Source organism: Cetorhinus maximus, chromosome 23 (genome assembly GCF_964194155.1).
Source record: "Cetorhinus maximus chromosome 23, sCetMax3.hap1.1, whole genome shotgun sequence".
Classification (NCBI taxonomy): Eukaryota; Metazoa; Chordata; class Chondrichthyes; order Lamniformes; family Cetorhinidae; genus Cetorhinus; species Cetorhinus maximus.
In genome coordinates, this window is record NC_135901.1 from 30,483,511 (window position 1) to 30,504,987 (window position 21,477).

The following is a 21,477-nucleotide window of genomic DNA, read 5'->3' on the forward strand; positions in this document are numbered from 1 at the left end:
TCCCTCTGAACCTATAAATCTCCGTCCCCTCCACACTCCCTCCAGACTATTGATTGCAACCCTAATTAATCCTACGATCCTCCTCCTGATTTTTCCCTAATTCTCCCCCCCTGAAGGGGGGCGTCACAATCAAATCCAAACTACCCACATGTACTTTGTGTCAGGGTGGGGTCACTGCGCTCTCCACCCCCACTTTCCATCCCAGTCCCAGGAGTTTGGAGACTGGGCTCCGGATGAATAATGGCGGCCCAAGCTCCCAGAATACACGGCGCTGGGGAAACCGCTCTATCCGCGGCCCGGGACTGCGCATGTCTAAAGGAGAGGGGAAGATGCGCGTGTGCGGAGACTGGCTTTCCCATTGGCTAACTGCTCATCCGTCACGTGGGTCAAAGGGTCTCCCTCCCCGGAGAAGGCCGCCGCTGCCGGGGGATAGACCAATGGGAATACTTGGAGGACCGGAAGGACTCTGGTCCTCCAGGCAATCAGAGCGCGGGCTTTGTGGGAATGAAGATTGAGCTTCACACAGACTAAAACTTCCTCCTGTGTCCAACATCTGTGAGTAAAACACTCTCTTTTCTCCACCTTTCTATTTCTTTTCTCATTCTGGGGGGAAATTGTTAACTTGCAGGAACTGAAGGGAAAGGAAGTGAATCCACGGAGGGTGCAGACTCTGGAAAGGTTGGCCCAGGTCTCTCTCTCTCTCTTAAAGACATTGATATCCTTTGCTCCCTCAGCTTGACACATTTATTTGTCTGGCTAAAAGGATGGTCTCTTTCCTAATGTTCACAATTAAAGGGGTGGTTTCCCCAGGAGATGGCTGACATTTAAGGGGACAGTAAATGAATGTAGGACAGAGATATGTCTAGTGTTGTTAAATGGCACACATTAAATATATTATTTCTGGTTAGGAATAGAATCCATTTATTATTATTTCTACCTTTTTAATCCAGTACTGTGTATATTTCCAGTCATTTCCAGCAGCAGCAGCTCACCACCATCTTTTCAAGGGCAATTAGGGATGGGCAATAAGTCCTGGACTCGCCAGTGATGCCCACATCCGATGAATGAATATAAGAGTCATTGCAGTACAGAAGCAGTCCATTCAGCAACTCGAGTCCATGCCGACTCTCTGTAGGGCAATCCACTTAGTCCCATTCCCCCTCTATATCCCCGTTCCTCTGTAAGTTTATTTCCTTCAACTGCCCATCCAATTCCATTTTCAAATTCATGATCTTCTCCACTTCCATCACCCTCGTAGGCAGCGACTTCCAGATCAAGACCACTCGGTAACTAATAAAAGGTCTGGCTCACATCCACCCTCTATCTCGAATCGATGTATATTAAACACTGTATATTAAACACATTTTAGTCCACTAAATAAAGATGTAGCCTAGCGAGCCGCATGAAGATTTTCAGGTCTTTGTATCCAGGAGAGGAAATGGTGTGCATCGATCTGATGATCAGCATGAATCGGCACCTTCAGGAGAATTGGAGGGTGTATTTTAGGTCCAGCAGAGCTGAGAATGGAGGGAGAGTGTGTGGAACAGGAGAGGAAAGAATGTTCCATAACAAGTGGAATTGTCTGTTCTGAATTTTGACCCTGTCCTGACAGTAATAACTTTTGTAAACTCCTTTTACAGGATATTAGAAGGGAAGGATTTTCAGACAAAAATCTCAAACCAAACATCATGTCAAGATCTGACAATCATTTCATTCATTGGGACCAGAATATTGTCGGCATTTGAATCTACCATTTGAAATCTTTATCTCTTCTGTCTGCTTCAAAAGATTTTAAACATCAGTGTGACTGGAAAAGCACCGAGACACACACACCCAAGTGAGAGCGTTCCAGTGCACTTACTGTGGAAAACACTTTGACCAGTTACACAGACTGAAAAATCATTGCACCATCCACAGTGGTGAGAGACTCTACACGTGTTGTGTGTTCGATGCTTCAACTAATTGTCCCACCTGAAGAGACCAAGGACATCAGCACCATGGAGAAACTGTGGAAATGTGGGGACTGTGGGAAGGGATTCAGATCCCCATCTAAGCTGGAAACCCATCGACGCAGTCACACTGGGGAGAGGCCATTCACCTGCTCCGAATGTGGGAAAGGATTCATTCAGTCATCCCATCTGCAAACACACCAGCAAGTTCACACCGGAGAGAGGCCGTATATGTGCTCTGTGTGTGGGAAAGGATTTACTCAGTCATCCCATCTGCAGACACACCAGCAAGTTCACACCGGGGAGAGACCTTTCCCCTGCTCTGAGTGTGGGAAGGGATTCACTCGCTTATCCCACCTGCTGACACACCAGCGAGTTCACACCGGGGAGAGGCCGTTCACCTGCTTAGAGTGTGGGAAGGGATTCAGTGATTCATCCAACTTATTGGCACACCACCGAGTTCACACCGGAGAGAGGCCGTTCACCTGCACCGTGTGTGGGCAGCGATTCAGTCAGTCATCCAGCCTGCTGAGACACCATGCCAGTCACACCGATAAGAGACCCTTTAAATGCTCTGACTGCGGGTGTGGCTTCAAAAGTGCTGTGGTTCTGATGACCCACCAGCGCATTCACACTGAGGAGAGACCGTACAGCTGCTCTCACTGTGCAAAGAGCTTTAGAACGTCATCCAGCCTTCAGACACACCAGCGAGTTCACACTGGAGAGAGACCGTTCACCTGCACTGAGTGTGGGAAGGGATTCAGTGATTCATCCAACATGCAGAAGCACCAGCGAGCTCACAAGTGATTACAGATTTTGGATTCTGCTGTTATTGCTGCTGTTAATCACATCCAGGACTGAACCATGTTCATTTTGACAGTTGGTGAAGTGGGAGTGTCGGAGGGATTCTTTCTGCTGGACTGGCCGGTCTCACGACTTTGCTTACAGTGGCTGATGCTCTTTGAACCTGGGAGTGCACATGTTCAGCAGCGCTGATCAAGTCCATTCCTTTTATCCTAAAGAGTAAATAGTGTTTTTCCAACACGACAGGTGGATCTGAAATAAATATATTTCTCTCTGTTCCATTGAGTCTACAGCACAGGACCAGGCCAGTCGGCTCAATTGGTCTCTGTCAGTATTTATTCTCCACATGAGCCTCCACCCACCCCTCTTCATCTCCCCCCATCAGAATATCCTTCTATTCCTTTCTCCCTCATGTATGTATCTAGCTTCCCCTTAAATGTATTCATGCTATTCACCTCAACCACTCGCTGTGGTTGTGAGTTCCACATTCTCACCACTCACTGGGTAAAGAGGTTTCTCATGAAATCCCGATTGGATTATTGAACCCATTCATCATCTTAAAGACTTCCATCAGGTCACCCTTCAGTCTTCTCTTTTCTAGAGAAAAGCAGCCCCAGCCTTTCCTGAGGGTTATATGCTCTCAGTTCTGGGATTATTCTTTTGAATCTGTGTGGCACCTTCTCCAGGGACGAGGGAATTCAGTTAGTTGGAGAGACTGGAGCAGATGAAATTGTTCTTTTTCGATCACAGAGTCATTAGGGTAGAGAAGGAATCCATTCAGCCCATCGTGTCCATGCCGGCTCACTACAGAGCAAACCAGTCAGTCCCATTGCCTCGTTCTATGCCTGTTGCCCTGAAAATTTATTTCCCTCAACTGCCCATCTAGTTTCTTTTTGAAACCGTTCATTGTCTCTGCTTCCACCCACCTCGTAGACAGCGAGTTCCAGGTCATGACCACTCACTGTGTAAAAACATTCCTCCTAATTTCCCCCCATATCTTTTCATTTTCATTCTTTCATGGGAGGTGGGTGTCTCTGGCTAGGCCAGCATTTATTGCCCATCCCTAATTGCCCTTGAGAAGGTGGTGTTGAGCCACCATCTTCGACCGCTGCAGTCCATGTGGTGTAGGTACACCCACAGTGCTGTTGGGGAGGGAGCTCCAGGATTTTGACCCAGTGACAGTGAAGGAACAGTGATGTAGATATATCTCCTGTACAAAACCTTAAATCTGTGTCCCCCCTCATCTTTGTACCATCAGCAAATGGGAACAGCTTTCCTTTGTCCACCTTATCAAAACCTGTCATAATCTTGTACACCTCTATCAAATCTCCCCTCAACATCCTTTGCTCCAAGGAGAGCAACCCCAGCTTCTCCAACCTAACCTTGTGGTTAAAATCCCTCATCCCTGGAACCATTCTGGTAAATCTCCTCTCCACCCTCTCAGGGACCCTCACATCCTTCCTAAAGTGTGGTGACCAGAACTGGACTCAATACTCTAGTTGTGGCCTAACCAGAGTTTTATAAAGGTTCAGCAAAACTTCCCTGCTTTTGTTCTCAATCCCTCTATTTCTGAAGCCCAAGATCCCATGTGCTTTGCTAATTCCTCTCTCACTCTGTCCTGCCACCGTCAATGATCTCTGCACATGAACCCCCAGGTCCCTCTGTCCCTGCTCACTGTTTAGAACTGTGCCATTAAGTCTATATTTCCTCTCCCTATCCCCTCTGCCAAATCACATCACCTCCCACTTCTCTTGTATTAAATTCCATCTGCCACTTCAGAGAATGTTAAGGGGAGATTTAAGTGTTAAACTAAACATACAGAGAAGAGGAGGCACTGCTTTCTTTAATATGTCACCCACGATTGAAGATGATCCCCTCCCTTTAAATGCACACGAGAACCATAGAGCACAGAAGGAGGCCATTCGGCCCATCATGCTCCTGCTGGCTCTTTGAAAGAGCTGTCCAATTAATCCCATCGCCCTGCAATTTTTTTTTCCTTTCAAGAATCTGACCATTCCCTTCTGAAAGATACAGTTGAATTTGCTTCCAGCGCATTTTCAGGCAGTGAATTCCAAATCACAAGAACTCGCTGTGATTTTTAAAACAAAAAATTCCTCATCTTGGATGTGGTGTGTTTGGATTTTCAAAAAGTGTTTGGAAAGGTGTCAAACAGGTGGTTCACACACAAAATGAGATCTCAATCTCTGTGAATGATTTCGATGAGGGACCGAGTGTAATATATCCAAGTTTGCTGACAATTAAACAAGGACTTGCATTTCTATAACGCCTTTCATGACCACAGGACATGCCAAAGTGCTTTACGCCAACAAAGTACTTTTGAGGCGTAGTCACTGTTGTAATGTAGGAAACGCGGCAGCCAATTTACACACAGCAAGATCCCACAAACAGCAATGTGATCATGAGCAGATGATCTGTTTTTAGTGATGTTGATTGAGGGATGGATATTGACCAGGACACCGGTGATAACTCCCCTGCTCTTCTTCGAAATAGTGGCTGTGAGATCTTTTACATCCACCTGAGAGGGCAGATGGGGCTGGCAGTTTAACATCTCATTCGAGAGAAGGTTGTACTGACAGTGCAGCACTCCCTCAGTGCTGGCACTGGGAATGTTGGCTTTGATTTTTGTCTTCAGGTCCTGGGTGTAGGATTTGATCCCATAGCCTCCTGACCCAGAGATGAGAGTGTTACCCACTGAGCCATGGCTGACACTATAGACAATACAAAGTTAGAAACGGAAAGCTACCCTTTGCCTCCAGTGTCTCAAGCTAATAATAAAAACCCCAGTACAAATAACAAGTGTTTGACTGACAAATGTTGAAATGTTGGTTCAGAGCCGCAAGTTTCAACTTCCCATTTGATCCTCCAGCACCTTTCTGTCTCTCTATTGCTCGTGTCAATGACAGCCAGGCAACGGAGCTGAGGGCTGAATTTAGCTGAGAATAACGGGGCCTGTGCCCCAGTTGGGAAACTGCCATGGGCATCGCACTGATAGAGTGACAGGAAGGTGCTGGAGGACTGACTGGGAAATGGGCCTCCATCCAATCAGGGCACAGGAGGGGGTGACCGGGGCTGATGGTGACTCAACCTCCAGGGTTCAGTGCCCCTGTGTCCAAAGCGGGAGTCACAGGAACAGGGTACAGAGGAGCTGAAGAGAAACCATTTGGGTCCAGAATATTGTGCCCATCCTTTTACTCTGGTTGTCTTTGATCCTCAAGTAATTTTCTGTTTTTTTAACCATGTTCAATTTCATTAATAAACTTTTATCAATAAAATTATTTGATTTTGTTGGACTTTTCATCATTCGATTTCTGCACTTTAAGGAAAGTGGGTGAGAGGAGTTGGCAGACTCTTTAACAGAAAGTGAGTCCCTCTAAGGTAATTGGCAAAGGAGCCAGATGGGGAGATGAGATTTTATTTTTGACACAGCGATGTTAGAAAATGGGGTTCAGGGAGTCAATTCGCCCTTTATCCCCTTATCCCAAACTCTGAAATGATTCACAGTGATAACCCTTATTGGTGACAGTGGTTAGATTTTATTCAGTATAAGACCTGACACATGCTCATGTCTGAGCAGTAGAATCAAAGTGCAGCAGCATTACCATTACACTCTGGGTAGAAGCACCATCTCCACGTAAATGCTTCCTGCTCTGCCCCAGATGCCATGGCACCAGTCAATGCAATATGTAAAACCTCTACAAATCTCTGTGGTTGGGGAATCCCTTCTGATACTTTTTTACATCACAAAGTCTATGGAGACTGATTTAACCCAATCATTGCTGAGCTAACATTTGAACGGCCCAATTACAAAACCTGTCATTGAACCATCTGTACCTGCCCAAGCCACGTCAAACTCTCAAACAATTGGCTTCCCACGTTCCGTCCCCGGTACAGAGAGTCAGCATTCCCATGCCAAGCAGTGAAAACATGGTGGCCTTGACACCCAGGTGTCGTCCAGGATTCAAGGCACTCTTGTTCTCTCTGTCCTCTGGGAGCTGTTCATCTCCCTGTTCCCACATAGCAAGTCGTCTGTTCTCAGCTCTGCCAAATTTCTGCTGAAGTTTGGCCCCTTTTACACCTTTCGGATCAATAAAACATTTGGTCAATGAAGACCCAAACCACAATTTCCCATCCTGTCACCTGTCAACCATCCTCACCCAGAGAGTAATCACAACAGGAATAAAAACAGGAGGTGTAACAATCAAATTAAAAATAAAAACACAGCCTGTCATAGTTTTTAATTAAATGTTCACTAATTAGCAAGAAAACCCAAAGTAGGGGGTCCCCCAGGAATCTTACAGTCCACACCTTGAGGGGGAGGAGAACTCTTTCTCCCTGACCCCTCACTCAATTTCACTCCGTTATTTTCCAGTTCTGTTCTGGCCCCGTCTGGGGTAACATCTACTCAATCTTCTCCTGAAGGGGCTCCGTGAGTTCTAGGTTACTAGTACATAAGGACATATGTTTCAAGCAACAGATTAAGCATGGATGTAAAAGATTCTCCAGCTCTCTCCTTACCCCTGTCCAACTTCTGGAGAGTTCTCACTCAGTATTATTTCTCCCAAGCTCTTAATTGTCCCAGTCCAAATGTTTATCTCTGTTACTTCAATTTTACTCATTTTGTGACCATGACCAGTGTGTTTAATTCTATACCGATTGTTTTAAAGTCAGTTTCGCTCTGGAGTATGTGTCAATGCCTTGATAATGTCAAAATGTTTTGTCTCATTCTCCTGGTCACATTAACCATTTCATGTCATGTTGTTTGTTCAGTAGCTGCACATGTTTGGGACCCAGTCTTCAGTCCACTTCACCATGAATTTACACGTGCTATTGTCTTCACATGTAACAAATCACATCTGCACACTCACACCGGTATCCCAATGTCAGGCCACATATTCTGAACTTTCAGGTGTGTTTATCAAAAGATCAAAGTGAGTGTCTGTCTTTGCTTATCTCCCCCTTTATGGTCCTGATATTTCAGGTGGTGGCCAGGCTGTCAAATGTGGTTTTCTTTAAAACAAAATTCATAGGTAAGGATGTAAATATCTCTCAGAGAAATCTATCAACTTATTCCTCTCATCTACACCTCCCTGGCTTTCACTAGAATGTAGGTGGATACCAGATTGATACATTCCACTGATCACCCGGGTGAGTTACTCCAATTCCTTTACTGTCCAATACAATATATTCATCATATCTTTAAAACAGAAATCAAACTTTCCCAATTGATTTCAGGCATTAACATCTTTTGTTTACTCTTTGTTGTAGACATCAGGCTGGGGTTGTTCTCCTTGGAGCAAAGGAGGTTGATGGGAGATTTGATAGAGGTGCACAAGACTATGACAGGTTTAGATAGGGTGGAGAAAGAAAAGCAGTTCCCATTTGCTGATGGTACAAGGAGGAGGGGGACACAGATTTAAGGTTTTGGTCAGGAGATGCAGGGGGGAATGTGAGGAGGAATATTTTTACACAGCGAGTGGTAATGACCTGGAAGTCACTACCGATGAGGAGGGTGGAAGTAGAGATGATAAACAAAAGGCAATTGGATGGGCACTTGAGGGAAATATGGACTTGATGGGCTGAATGGCCTCCTTGTGTATCCTAATGACTCCATGTTCCAAAGACAGAAATTTCAGTTGCTCCAGTCTCTCCAACTGACTGAAGTCCCTCATCCCTGGTGCCATTCTCGTAAATCTCCTCTACTCCCTCTCTAAGAACTTCACATCTTTCCTAAAGTGTGGGGCCCAGATTTAGGGTTCCATTCTAGAGGGATAGAATTGAAAAGCAGAGAGGTTATGTTCAACATATTTTGAATCATGGTTAGGCTACACTGGGAGTACTGTCAACATTTAGAAAAAGGAAATAGAGGCACTGGAGAAGGGGCAACAGAGATTCACAGGAATAATACCAGAACTGAGAGCATTTAACCCCCAGGAAAGGCTGGGGGTGCTTTTCTCCAGAAAAGGGAAGACTGAAGGGTGACCTGATGGAAGTCTTTAAAAATATGATGGGGTTCAAAATCCAATCAGGATTTCATGAGAAACGTCTTTACCCAGTGGGTGGTGAGAATGTGGAACTCACTGCCACAGCGAGTGGTTGAGGTGAACAGCATGAATTCATTTAAGGGGAAGCTAGATACATACATGAGGGAGAAAGGAATAAAAGGATATGCTGATGGGGGAGATGAAGAGGGGTGGGTGGAGGCTCATGTGGAGCATAAATACTGACAGAGACCAATTGAACCGACTGGCCTGGCCCTGTGCTGTCGACTCAATGGAACAGAGACAAATGTATTTATTTTAGATCTACCTGTAGTGGTAGGAAAAACACTATTTACTATCCAGGATCAAATAAATGTCCTTCACCAGCTTTTGTGAATCATTTCAGTGGAAATGTGCACTCCCAGGCTCAAAGAGCATCAGCCCACTGGAAACAAAGTCGTGAGACCGGCCAGTCTAGCAGAAAGAAACCCTCCGACCCTCCCACTTCACCAAGTGTCAGAATGAACATTATCAATACTTTATCAGTGTTGGCTGTTAGACTTCACCTCAGTGACACATTTGTGTAATAAGGCTTACATTATGAAATTGTAAGTTTAATGATGAAAAGTCTTCAAGTGCCTGTCGCTTTAAGTTCCAGATACTGTAATGTAGTTTTAAGGGAAAAAAACTGGTGTTAAGGCCAGTAAGGGGTCAGAGCACCAGTTGTTCCAGGACACCCTGTTTAGATACAAGCTATAGCTCACAGTTAGAAGGGACTCCAAGCTGATTGCTTCAATTTGTTGTGGGGAAGCGAGGAACATTTCTTCAATTAATTCCAGATTTTTACTGATTGAATTCAAATTGCACCATCTGCCATGGTGAGAATCGAACCCACGACCCCAGAGCATTACCCTGTGTCACTGGATTACTAGCGAGTACAATACCACTAAGCCACTGCCTCCGCATTCCTTAAATTGTCTGTCTAGCATCATAACTTTTAATGTAGTTTCCCAATCTACCACAGGCAGCTTAGACTGGTACCTTTGTAGTTTCCTTCTGTGAGAAACACCCAGAAAAATTAAACAAAAGAACCTTCCAACCAGCACAGCCCATCTCCATGGCAACCCGGCATGTTCTGGGGAGTTCCAAACAGTTTCAAACTAAATATCTTTTCCATTCCAAACACCCTTTCATTCTGTAATTCATATGAAATATGCAACTAGATATTCGCAACAAGTCTCAAAGAGCATCAGCCACTGGAAGCAAAGTCGTGAGACCGGCCAGTCCAGCAGAAAGAAACCCTCCGACCCTCCCACTTCACCAATAATCAGAATGAATATGGTTCAGTCCTGGATGAGATTAACAGCAGTGATAAAAGCAAAAACCAAAATCTGTAATCATTTGAAAAGTTTCTGATGTCTCCGCAGGCTGGATGACTCAGTGAATCTCTTTCCACACACGGAGCAGATGAATGGTCTCTCCCCAGTGTGAACTCGCTTGTGTGTCAGCAGGTTCGATGACTTAGTGAATCCCTTCCCACACACAGAGCAGATGAATGGTCTCTCCCCGGTGTGAATACGTCGATGGGTGTCCAGTGCAGATGGGGATTTGAATCCCTTCCCACAGTCACCACATTTCCACGGTTTATCCATGGTGCGGATGTCCTTGTGTCTCTCCAGGGCCGATGATCAGTTGAAGCTTCGCCCACACAGAGGACACATTTACAGTTTCCCCCCCGTTGTGAATGTGGTGATGTTTTTTCAGTCTGTGTAACTGGTTAAAGCCCTTTCCACAGTCAGTGCACTGGAAACACTCTCACTTGGGTGTGTGTGTGTGTGTCTCGGTGTTTTTCCAGTCACATTGATGTTTGAAATCTTATGAAGGAGACAGATCAGACAAACATTTCTCCCAGATACAAAGGCTGATGATATTCAGGACTTGATGAATTGAGTGACCCTGTCAGATCTTGATGTGAAGTTCGGTTTGAGATTTCTGTTTGCAAATCCTCCTCTTCCAATATCCTGTAAAAAGAATTTACAAAATCATCACTGTCAGTGCAGGATAGAAATTCAGAACAGACAATTCTCTTTACTGTGGAACATTCTTTGCATTTTTTTATTCGTTCATGGGGATGGGGGTGTCGCTGCCCGGGCCAGCATTTGTTGTCCACTCCTAGTTGCCCTTGAGAAGGTGGTGGTGAGCTGCTTTCTTGAACCGCTGCAGGTACACCCACAGTGCTGTTAGGAAGGGAGTTCCAGGATTTTGACCTCGTGACAGTGAAGGAATGCTGATATAGTTCTGAGTCAGGATGGTGTGTGGCTTGGAGGGGAACTTCCAGGTGGTGATGTTCCCATGTGTCTGCTGCTCTTGTCCTTCCACTTGATAGAGGTCATGGTTTTGAAAGGTACGGTCAAAGAAGCCTTGGTGAGTTCCTGTAGTACATCTAGTAGATGGTACACACTGTTGCTACTGTGTGTCGGTGGTGGAGGGAGTGAATGATTGTATATGTGGTGCCAATCAAGCAGGCTGCTCTGTCCTGGATGGTGTCGAGCTTCAAGTGTTGTTGGAGCTGCGCTCATCCAGGCAAGTGGGGAGTATTCCATCACACTCCTGACTTGTGCCTTGTAGTTGGCGGACAGGCTTTGGGGAGTCAGAAGGTGAGTCACTCTCCACAGAATTCCCACTCTCGTAGCCACAAAAGCTGCAAATCTCCGTCCCACGCCCTCCATTCTCACTCTGCTGTACCTGATATACACCCTCCAATTCTCCTGAAGATGCCGACTCATGCTGACCAACAGATCCATGCTCACTGTTTCCTATCCAGGAAACACAGAGATCTGAAGAACTTCATGCAGGCTACCAGGCATTTATATGACTGGACTAAAACTGTGTGTAATAAACAGTGTGTATCACTTGATTAGAGATACAGGGGGGGAAGTGAGGAAGAGATTTTATGAGGAAGGAAGTGGACATGACCTGGAACTCGCTGCCTATGAGGGTGTTGGAAGGGCAGACGATTAATAATTTCAAAACAAAATTGGATGGATGAATGAAATCGATTTGCAGGAAATAAACTTGCAGGGTAACAGGGATATAGAGGGGAAATGGGACTGACTAGATTGTTCTACAGAGAGTCAGCATGGACTCGAATTGCTGAATGGACTCCTATTGTATCGTAATGACTCTTCTACTGGAAATATATAACGAAGCTACAGTACTATATTATCGGACTAGAACTAATAATAAATATACTTTATTACAGAATCATAAAATATTACATGTAATGTGTAACATATAACAACATTGGACATATCTCTGTCCTATATTAATTTACTGTCCCCTTAAATGTCAGCCATCTCCTGGGGAAACCACCCCTTTAATTGTAAACATTAGGAAAGAGACCATCCTTTTAGCCAGACAAATAAATGTGTCAAGATGAGGGAGCAAAGGATGTCAATGTCTTTAAGAGAGAGAGAGAGACCTGGGCCAACCTTTCCAGAGTCTGCAGCCTCCCTGGATTCACTTCCTTTCCCTTCAGTTCCTGCAAGTCAACAATTTCCCCCAGAATGAGAAAAAAAATGGAAAGGGGGAGAAAAGAAAGTGTTTTACTCACAGATGTTGGACACAGGTGGAAGTTTTAGTCTGTGTGAAGCTCATTCTTCATTCACACTAAGCCCGCGCTCTGATTGGCTGGAGGGCCTGAGTCCTTCCGTTCGTCCAATCCTTCCCATTGGTCAATCACTCCGCATGCAGACGGGAGGGGGCGGGCTCTCCCCCGCACATGCGCAGCCTCCCCTCTCCCGAGTTCTCTGAGCGGCTTCTCGCTCTGGCTGGAGCCGTTAGCCGGTTACCTGGAAACCTTGGCTCGAGGAGGTAGAGGGGGAGCGGGAACAATGGGTGGGGGCGGGGCTCCCGTGTCCGCGCGCCTGGCCTGCAGATTGGAACCCGAGGACGTCACCGCGGAGCAGTATGATTCCTATTGGCTGATTGAGGCAGGGTTCCTTTGTGACGTCACAATGCGGAAGTTGGACAATGAGCTTCAGACTAAAACTTCCTCTCTGGGCAACATCTGTGAGTGAAACACTTTCTTTTCTCCCCCTTTCCATTTCTTTTCTCATTCTGGGGGCAAATTGTTGACTTGCAGGAACTGAAGGGAAAGGAAGTGAATCCAGGGAGGGTGCAGACTCTGGAAAGGTTGGCCCAGGTCTCCCTCTCTCTCTTAAAGACATTGACATCCTTTGCTCCCTCAGCTTGACACATTTATTTGTCTGGCTAAAAGGATGGTCTCTTTCCTAATGTTCACAATTAAAGGGGTAGTTTCCCCAGCAGATGGCTGACATTTAAGTGGGAAGTAAATGAATATAAGACAGGGGTATGTCTAGTTGTTATGTGATGTTGTTCATAGACTATTTAAGGCTTTATAAAGTTCATTTATTCTTAGTTGTTGACTTATAATATAGTATTGTAGCTACAGTTATATATTTCCAGTCAGAGTCATTATTGCAGAGAAAGAGAATATTCAGCAACTCGAGTCCATGCTGAGTCACTGTAGAGCAATCCAGTCAGTGCCATTCCCTTCAACATCCCAGTTTATTTCCTTCAAGGGCCCCATCCAGTTTCATTTTGTAATCATTCATTGTCTCTGCTTCCGCCATCCTCATAGGCAGCGAGTTCCAGGCCAGAAGCACTTGCTGCAGAATTAAAGTTTCACCTCATCCTCTCTATATTGCTAATCATTAAATATACATATATATTTCTACACATAGATATTTTGGTTAACAGCCTGCCTAAGATTTTCAGGTCTCTGTGTCCAGGACAGGAAAAAGTGACCATGGATCTGTCGATCAGCATGAATCGGCGCCTTCAGAAGAATTGGGAGGGTGTGTATTAGGTACAGCAGAATGAGAATGGAGGGCAAGTGTATGGATGGAGATTTATATTTGGGGAACAAGAGAGGAAAGAATTTCCCATATAAACTTGAATTGTCTCTTAATTTCTATCCTGTACTGACAGTGATGATTTTTGTAAATTCCTTCCACAGGATATTAGAAGGGGAAGATTTGCAGACAGAAATCTCAAATCAAGCTTCACTTCAAGATCTGACAGAGTCATTTGATTAATTGGGTCTTGAATATCACTGGCCCTTTGAACCGAGCAGGAGAAATGTTTGTCTGTTCTGTTTGCTTCAAAAGGTTTTAAGCCTCAATGTGACTGGAAAAGTACTGAGAGAGACGCACCCGAGTGAGTGTTCCAGTGCACTGACTGTGGAAAGAGCTTTAACCAGACACACAGGCTGAAAAATCATTGCCCCATTCACAGTGGGGAGAGACCACACGTGTGCTTTGTATGTGGATCAAGCTGCCTTTGATCATTGAATCTGGAGAGACACAAGGACACGCGCACCATGGAGAAACCGTGGAAATGTAGGGACTGTGGGAAGGGATTCAAAGCCCCGTCTGAGCTGGAGATTCATCGACGCAGTCACACTGGGGAGAGGCCATTCACCTGCCCTGAGTGTGGGAAGGGATTCAGTGATTCATCCAACCTGCTGATGCACCAGCGAGTTCACACTGGGGAAAGACCATACACCTGCTCTGAGTGCGGGAAGGGATTCACTCGCTTATCCAATTTGCAGACACACCAGCGAGTTCACAACGGGGAGCGGCCATTCACTTGCTCCGAGTGTGGGAAGGCATTCGCTCTGTTATCCCATTTGCAGACACACCAGCGAGTTCACACCGGGGAGAGACCATTCATCTGTTCTGAGTGTAAGAAGGGATTTACTAATTCATCCAATCTGCAGAAACACAAGCGAGTTCACACCGGGGAGAGGCCTTTCAGCTGCTCTGAGTGTGGCAAGGCATTTAATCAGTTATCCCACCTGCTGACACACCAGCCAGTTCACAATGGCGAGAGACCATTCACTTGCTCTGAGTGTGGAAAGGGATTCGTTCAGTTATCCAAGCTGCTGTTACACCAGCGAGTTCACACTGGTGAGAGGCCATTCACCTGCTCTGTGTGTGGGAAAGGATTCACACAGTCATCCACCCTGCTTTCTCACCAGCGAGTTCACAGTGGGGAGAAGCCGTGCATCTGTTGTGAGTGTGGAAAGGGATTCAGAGATACATCCAGCCTGCTGATACACCAGCGAATTCACACCGGGGAGAAGCCTTTCACGTGTTCCACATGTGGGAAGGGATTCACTCAGTCATCCAGCCTGCTGACACACCAGCGAGTTCATACCGGGGAGAGGCCATTCATCTGTTCTGTGTGTGGGAAGGGATTCACTCAGTCATCCAACCTGCTGACACACCAGCGAGTTCACAAGTGATTGCAGACTTGGATTCTGCTGTTATTCACATCCAGAACTGAACCATGTTCATTCTGACACTTGGTTAAGTGGGAGCGTCGGAAGGTTTCTTTCTGCTGGACTGGCCGGTCTCACGACTTTGATTCCAGTGGGCTGATGCTCTTTGAGCCTGGGAGTGCACATTTCCACTGAAATGATCCACAAAAGCTGATGAAGTACATTTATTTTATCCTGGACAGTACATAGTGTTTTTCCTACCACTACAGGTAGATCTAAAATAAATACATTTGTCTCTGTTCCATTGAGTCTACATCACAGGGCCAGGCCAGGCGGCTCAATTGGTCTCTGTCAGTATTTATGCTCCACATGAGCCTCCACCCACCCCTCTTCATCTACCCCATCAGCATATCCTTCTATTCCTTTCTCCCTCATGTATGTATCTCGCTTCCCCTTAAATATATTCATGCTATTCACCTCAAACACTCGCTGTGGTATTCAGTTCCACATTCTCACCACTCGCTGGGTAGAGGTTTCTCATAAAATCCCTATTTGATTATTGATCCCCTTCATCATCTTAAAGACTTCCATCAGGTCACCCTTCAGTCTTCTCTTTTCTAGTGAAAAGCAGCACCACCCTTTCCTGAGGGTTAAATGCTCTCAGTTCTGGTTTTATTCTTGTGAATCTTTGTTGCCCCTTCTCCAGTGCCTCTATTTCCTCTTTCTAAATTGAAATCACTAATGTTGACATTGCTCTCAGTGTAGTCTAACCATGATTCAAAATATGTTGAACATAACCTCTCTGCTTTTCAATTCTATCCCTCTAGAATGGAACCCAATATCTGGGCCCCACACTTTAGGAAAGATGTGACGTTCTTAGAGAGGGAGCAGAGGAGATTGATGAGAATGGCACCAGGGATGAGGGACTTCAGTTAGTTGGAGAGATTGGAGCAGCCGAAATTTCTGTCTTTGGAACATGGAGTCATTAGGACACACAAGGAGGCCATTCAGCCCAACAAGTCCATATTTCCCTCAAATGCCCATCCAATTGGCTTTTGACATTGTTCATCGTCTCTGCTTCCACCCCCCTCATAGGCTGCGAGTTCCAGGTCATTACTACTCACTGTGTGAAAATATTCCTCCTCACATCCCCCCTGCATCTCCTGCCCCAAACCTGAAATCTATGTCCCCCCTCATCTTTGTACCATCAGCGAATGGGAACGGCTTTTCTTTGCCCACCTTATCTAAACCTGTCAGAATCTTGTACACCTGTTTCAAATCTCCCCTCAACCTCCTTTGCTCCAAGGAAATCAACCCCAGCCTGACGTCTACAATAAAGAGCAAACCAGAGATGTTAATGCCTGAAATCAATTGGGAATGTTTGATATCTGTGTTAAAGATATGATGAATATATTGTATTGGACAGTAAAGGAATTGATGTAATTCACCAGAGTGATCAGTGGAATGTATCAATCTGGTATCCACCTACATTCTAGTGAAAGTCAGGGAGGTGTAGATGAGATGAATAAGTTGATAGATTTCTCTGGAAGATATTTCTATCATTTGCCTCTGAATCTTTTTTTTAAGGAAAATCACATTTGATACACGAAAGGTGTAAAAGGGGCCAAACTTCAGCAGAAATCTGGCAGAGCTGAGAACAGACGACTTGCTATGTGGGAACAGGGAGAAGAACAGCTCCCAGAGGACAGAGAAAACAAGAGTGCCTTGAATCCTAGACGACACCTGGGTGTCAAGGCCACCATGTTTTCACTGCTTGGCATGGGAATGCTGACTCCCTATTTCGGGGACGGAGCGTGGGAAGCCAATTGTTTGAGAGTTTGACGTGGCTTGGGTGGGTACAGATGGTTCAATGACAGGTGTTGTAATTGGTCCGTTCAAATGTTAGCTCAGCAATGATTGGGTTAAATCAGTCTCCATAGACTTTGTGATGTAAAAAAGTATCAGAAGGGATTCCCTGAGCACAGATTTGTAGAGATTTTACATATTGCATTGACTGGTGCCATGGCATCAGGGGGCAGACCAGGGAGCATTTACGTGGAGATGCTGCTTCTACCCAAGAGTGTAATGGTAATGCTGTTGCACTTTGATACTACTGCTCAGACATGAGCATGTGTCAGGTCTTATTTATACTGAATAAAATCTAACCACTGTCACCAATAAGGGTTATCACTGTGAATCATTTCAGAGTTTGGGAAAAGGGGATAAAGGGTTAATTGACTCCCTGAACCCCATTTTCTAACATCGCTGTGTCAAAAATAAAATCTCATCACCCCCTCTGGTTCCTTTGCCAATTACCTTAGAGGGACTCACTTTCTGTTAAAGAGCCTGCCAACCCCTCTCACCCACTTTCCCTGAAGTGCAGAAATCCAATCATGAAAAGCCTAGAAAATTCAAATATTTTTACTGATAAAAGTTTATTAATGAAATTGAACATGGTTAAAAAAAAACGGAAAATTACTTGAGGATCAAAGACAACCAGAGTAAAAGGATGTGCACAATGTTCTGGACCCAAATGGTTTCTATTCGGCTCCTCTGTACCCTGTTCCCGTGACTCCCCGCTTTGGACACAGGGGCACAGAACCCCGGAGGTTGAGTCACCATCAGACCCGGTCACCCCCTCCCGTGCCCTGATTGGTTGGAGGCCCATTTCCCAGTCAGTCCTCCAGCACCTTCCTGTCTCTATCAGTGCGATGCCCATGGCAGTTTCCCAACTGGGGCGCAGGCCCCGTTATTCTCAGCTAAATTCAGCCCTCAGCTCCATCGCCTGGCTGTCATTGACACGGGCAATAGAGAGACAGAAAGGTGCTGGAGGCTCATATGGGAACTCAAAACATGTGGCTTTGAAACTCTTCAACATTTGTCTATCAAATGCTTGTTATTTAAACTGGGGTTTTTATTATGAGATTCAAGCACTGGAGGCATAGGGTGGGGGATTTTAAACGATAACTTTCCCCTTCTAGCATTATATTATGTATTGTGTCAGCCGTGGCTCAGTGGGTCACACTCTGATCTCTGGATCAGAAGGTTGATGGTTCAGGTTCCAGTCCCGGGACCTGAGGACAAAAATCACATTCAACATTTTGAGTGCCAGCACTGAGGGAGTGCAGCACTGTCAGAGCTGCAGTCTTTGGACCCAAGGGCCCTGTCTGCTGCTTCAGGTGGACTTTGAACTTTCCGCGGCCACCAATTTTTAGAAGAGCAGGGGAGTTATCCCCAGTCTGATTTTATACAATCCCTTATTCATACAGTTTCAAATGTTGAGGCTAATCAGAGCTTGAAGGTCTCTCTTGCCGGTACATTTATCATCATTGCACATTCTTTACAAACACAGCAATTAAGGTTTTACATTTTTACAGAAAATGAAATTCAGTCTTTTACTATAATTACTGATTAATAATTGTAACTCAGTTAAGGCTCACTACTTATTCAATCATCTATTACCGACTGGTAGCTAATTAATACAGTAATCTTGAATTAACACATTTGGTTAATACAAGATACATTGGTTCAAAAAGACAGCTTGTGGAAGACAATAGCTTTATTTCTTACTGATTTTGATTGTATTGAAAAATGAGCTTTATTCTTGAGCTGGACTTTGACAGAATATGAAGCCTGTAGCTTATCAAAATTAGAAAAGAATGTCTTTGTTTAAACAATTACTGCTAGCTCTGCAGTGTCGAAAAACATTTAGGTTTATACAGTGTTAATTTTTAAAATAATGATCCAGCCTTTACAAAGTAATTATCTCTTACATTGCAAGGTTCATAACTGAATAATCATTTCTTTCATGACTGCCTTTCGATATGAAATCAATATATATTTATTTAAGTTACAGAATGTTAAATGGCTGCAGCAAGCCACGTGTTAGGGTTTAAATTGTCCGCATACTTGGATATTTAAGCTCAGCCCCTTCATCAAAATCATTGATAAAGATTGAGCTTTAATTTTGTGTAATAACCATGTCTTTGACACTATTTTGAATACTCTGTGAAAATCAAAACACAGTATATCCTGAATTACTTGAATGAAAACACAGCGAGTTGTTGTGATGTGGAATGCACTGCCTGAAAATCGTGTGAGGAACAGATTCGAATTTATCTTTGAAAAGGGAACAGGACAGATCCTTGGAAGGAAAACAAAACTATAGGACAATGGGATGAATTGGATAGCTCTTTCAAAGAGCCAGCATGGGCATGATGGGCCAAATAGCCTCCTTCTGTGCTCTATGAGCCTCGTGTGCAGTTAAAATGAGTGATAATGACCTGGAACCCACTTCCTATGAATGTGGTAGAAGCAGAGATGATGGAAGGTTTTTGAAATGAGATTGGATGGGCACTTGAGAGAAATAAACTTCCAAGGATATGGGGATAGAACGGGGCAATGGGACTGACTGGTTTACTCTACAGGGAGCCGGCATGGACTCAATGGGCTGAATGGCCCCATTCCCGACCCTAATGACTCTATGATCTACAGAGAGAAATTTCAGTTGCTCCAGCCTCTCCATTAACTAAACCCCTCATTCCTGGTGCCATTCTCATAAATCCTCTCTCCAGTTTCTCTGAGAACTTCACATCTTTCATAAAGTGTGGGGCCCAGATATAGGGTTCCATTCTAGAGGAAAAGATAGATTTGAAAAGCAGGGAGGTTATGTTCAACTTGCTCCAAACCATGATTAGCCTACGCTGGGAGTACTGTCGACATTTGTGATCTCCATTTAGAAAGAGGAAATAGAGGCACTGGAGAAGGGGCAACAAAGATTCACAAGAATAATATCAGAACTGAGAGCATTTAACGCTTAGGAAAGGCTGGGCTGCTTGAATACATTTAAGGGGAAGTTAGATACACACATGAGGGAGAAAGGACTAGACAAATATGCTGATGGAGGTGGGGGAGATGAAGAGGGGTGGGTGGAGTTTCACGTGGAGCAGAAGTACTGACATAGACCAACTGAGCTGACTGGCCTGGCCCTGTGCTGTAGACTCAATGGAACAGAGACCAATGTATTTATTTTAGATCTGCCTGTAGTGGTAGAAACTTGCTGGTGTCTCAGCTGGGTGCATGAATGGCTGAATCCCTTCCCAACCTCAGATCAGGTGAACAGTCTCTCCTTAGCGTGAATTCGATGATCAGTTGCAGCCTCATCCATGGGTAATCAGACCCTGACAATTCCCACTTGCTTTCAGCCATTTCTCACAAAAGCTACTCAGATTGTAAGCTTATGTCTGAAATTTTACTTTACTATAAATTTCAAACTTCAGTTTTAGACCAGCTTTCTCTGTTACTATGTTCTAATCCTGACAGCCTTAGGGTGGAGTCAATCATTATTTTTGTATAGATTTATTCACAGAGTGAAACATTACAGGTATATTCCTCCTGACTCCACACTCTGTCAGTAAGTCTCTATTGATGTGCACTCATGTAAATATACAATCAATATCTACTTAACCTGAATAGATACAGTTAACACTCACAGTCAGAATATCTAAAAAATGTCTAATCGTGTGACTGCCATGGTGTCTCAGCAGCTCCGATGAACAAGTGAATCCTTTCCCACACACAGAGCAGGTGAATGGCTTCTCCCCAGTGTGAACTCGCTGGTGTGTCTGCAGGTGCACTGACTGAGTAAATCCCTTCCCACACTCAGAGCAGGTGAATGGCTTCTCCCCGGTGTGAACTCGCTTGTGTCTCTGCAAGTTGGATGAATCAGTGAATCGCTTCCCACATGCAGAACAGCAGAATGGCTTCTCTCCATTGTGAACTTGCTGGTTTATCTGCAGCAGGGATGACTGAGTGAATCCCTTCCCACACTCAGAGCAGGTGAATGGCCTCTCCCCGGTGTGAATTCGCTGGTGTTTCTGCAGGGTGGATGAATCAATGAATCCCTTCCCACACACGGAGCAGGTGTATGGCCTCTCTGCGCTGTGAACTCGCTGGTGTAGCTTCAGGTTGGATGACTTAATAAATCCCTTCCCACACACAAAGCAGGTGAACGGCCTCTCCCCCGTGTGTATGCGTCAATGAGTTTCCAGATCTGACGGGGCTTTGAATCCCATCCCACAGTCCCCACATTTCCACCATTTCTCCATGGTGGGTGCCCTTGTGACTACTGAGGTTTGAATATCATTTGAAGCCTCGTCCACACACAGAACACGTGTAGTCTCTCCCTGCTGTGAATGGTGTGATTTATTTTGGCCTGTGTAACTGATTAAAGCTCTTTCTGCAGTTAATGTGCTGGAACCCACTCACTCAGATGTCTGCATCTCGATGCTTTTCCAGTCACACTGATGTTTAAAATCTTTTGATGCGGACAGAACAGGGAAACATTTCTCCTTCTATATTCAAAGACCAATGATATTTGGGTCCTGGTGAATCGACGGGCTCTGTCAGATCCTGACGT

The 21,477-nt window shown here is 44.9% G+C and overlaps 5 protein-coding genes, 1 long non-coding RNA gene and 1 pseudogene across 7 annotated transcripts in view; 4 read left to right on the forward strand and 3 right to left on the reverse strand.

Annotated features, from left to right (window-relative positions):
* The window catches only part of LOC144697287 (uncharacterized), a 685,032-nt gene that overhangs the window by 635,016 nt on the left and 28,539 nt on the right, over window positions 1-21,477 (reverse strand). The window lies entirely within an intron of this gene.
* Window positions 1-21,477, reverse strand: part of LOC144697361 (uncharacterized) — a 392,999-nt gene that overhangs the window by 315,130 nt on the left and 56,392 nt on the right. The window lies entirely within an intron of this gene.
* LOC144697353 (uncharacterized) overlaps window positions 1-21,477 on the forward strand; it is a 258,803-nt gene that overhangs the window by 229,156 nt on the left and 8,170 nt on the right. The gene's annotated exons all lie outside the window — the stretch shown is intronic.
* LOC144697960 (uncharacterized) overlaps window positions 1-21,477 on the forward strand; it is a 274,230-nt gene that overhangs the window by 168,067 nt on the left and 84,686 nt on the right. The gene's annotated exons all lie outside the window — the stretch shown is intronic.
* Window positions 1-21,477, forward strand: part of LOC144697288 (uncharacterized) — a 211,873-nt gene that overhangs the window by 95,266 nt on the left and 95,130 nt on the right. The window lies entirely within an intron of this gene.
* The window catches only part of LOC144696980 (uncharacterized), a 322,849-nt gene that overhangs the window by 49,988 nt on the left and 251,384 nt on the right, over window positions 1-21,477 (reverse strand). The gene's annotated exons all lie outside the window — the stretch shown is intronic.
* Window positions 1,988-17,240, forward strand: LOC144697413 (uncharacterized; annotated as a pseudogene). Its single transcript, XR_013580362.1, has 3 exons — window positions 1,988-2,425; window positions 2,594-2,752; window positions 14,072-17,240. The product of XR_013580362.1 is annotated as an uncharacterized LOC144697413 (transcript).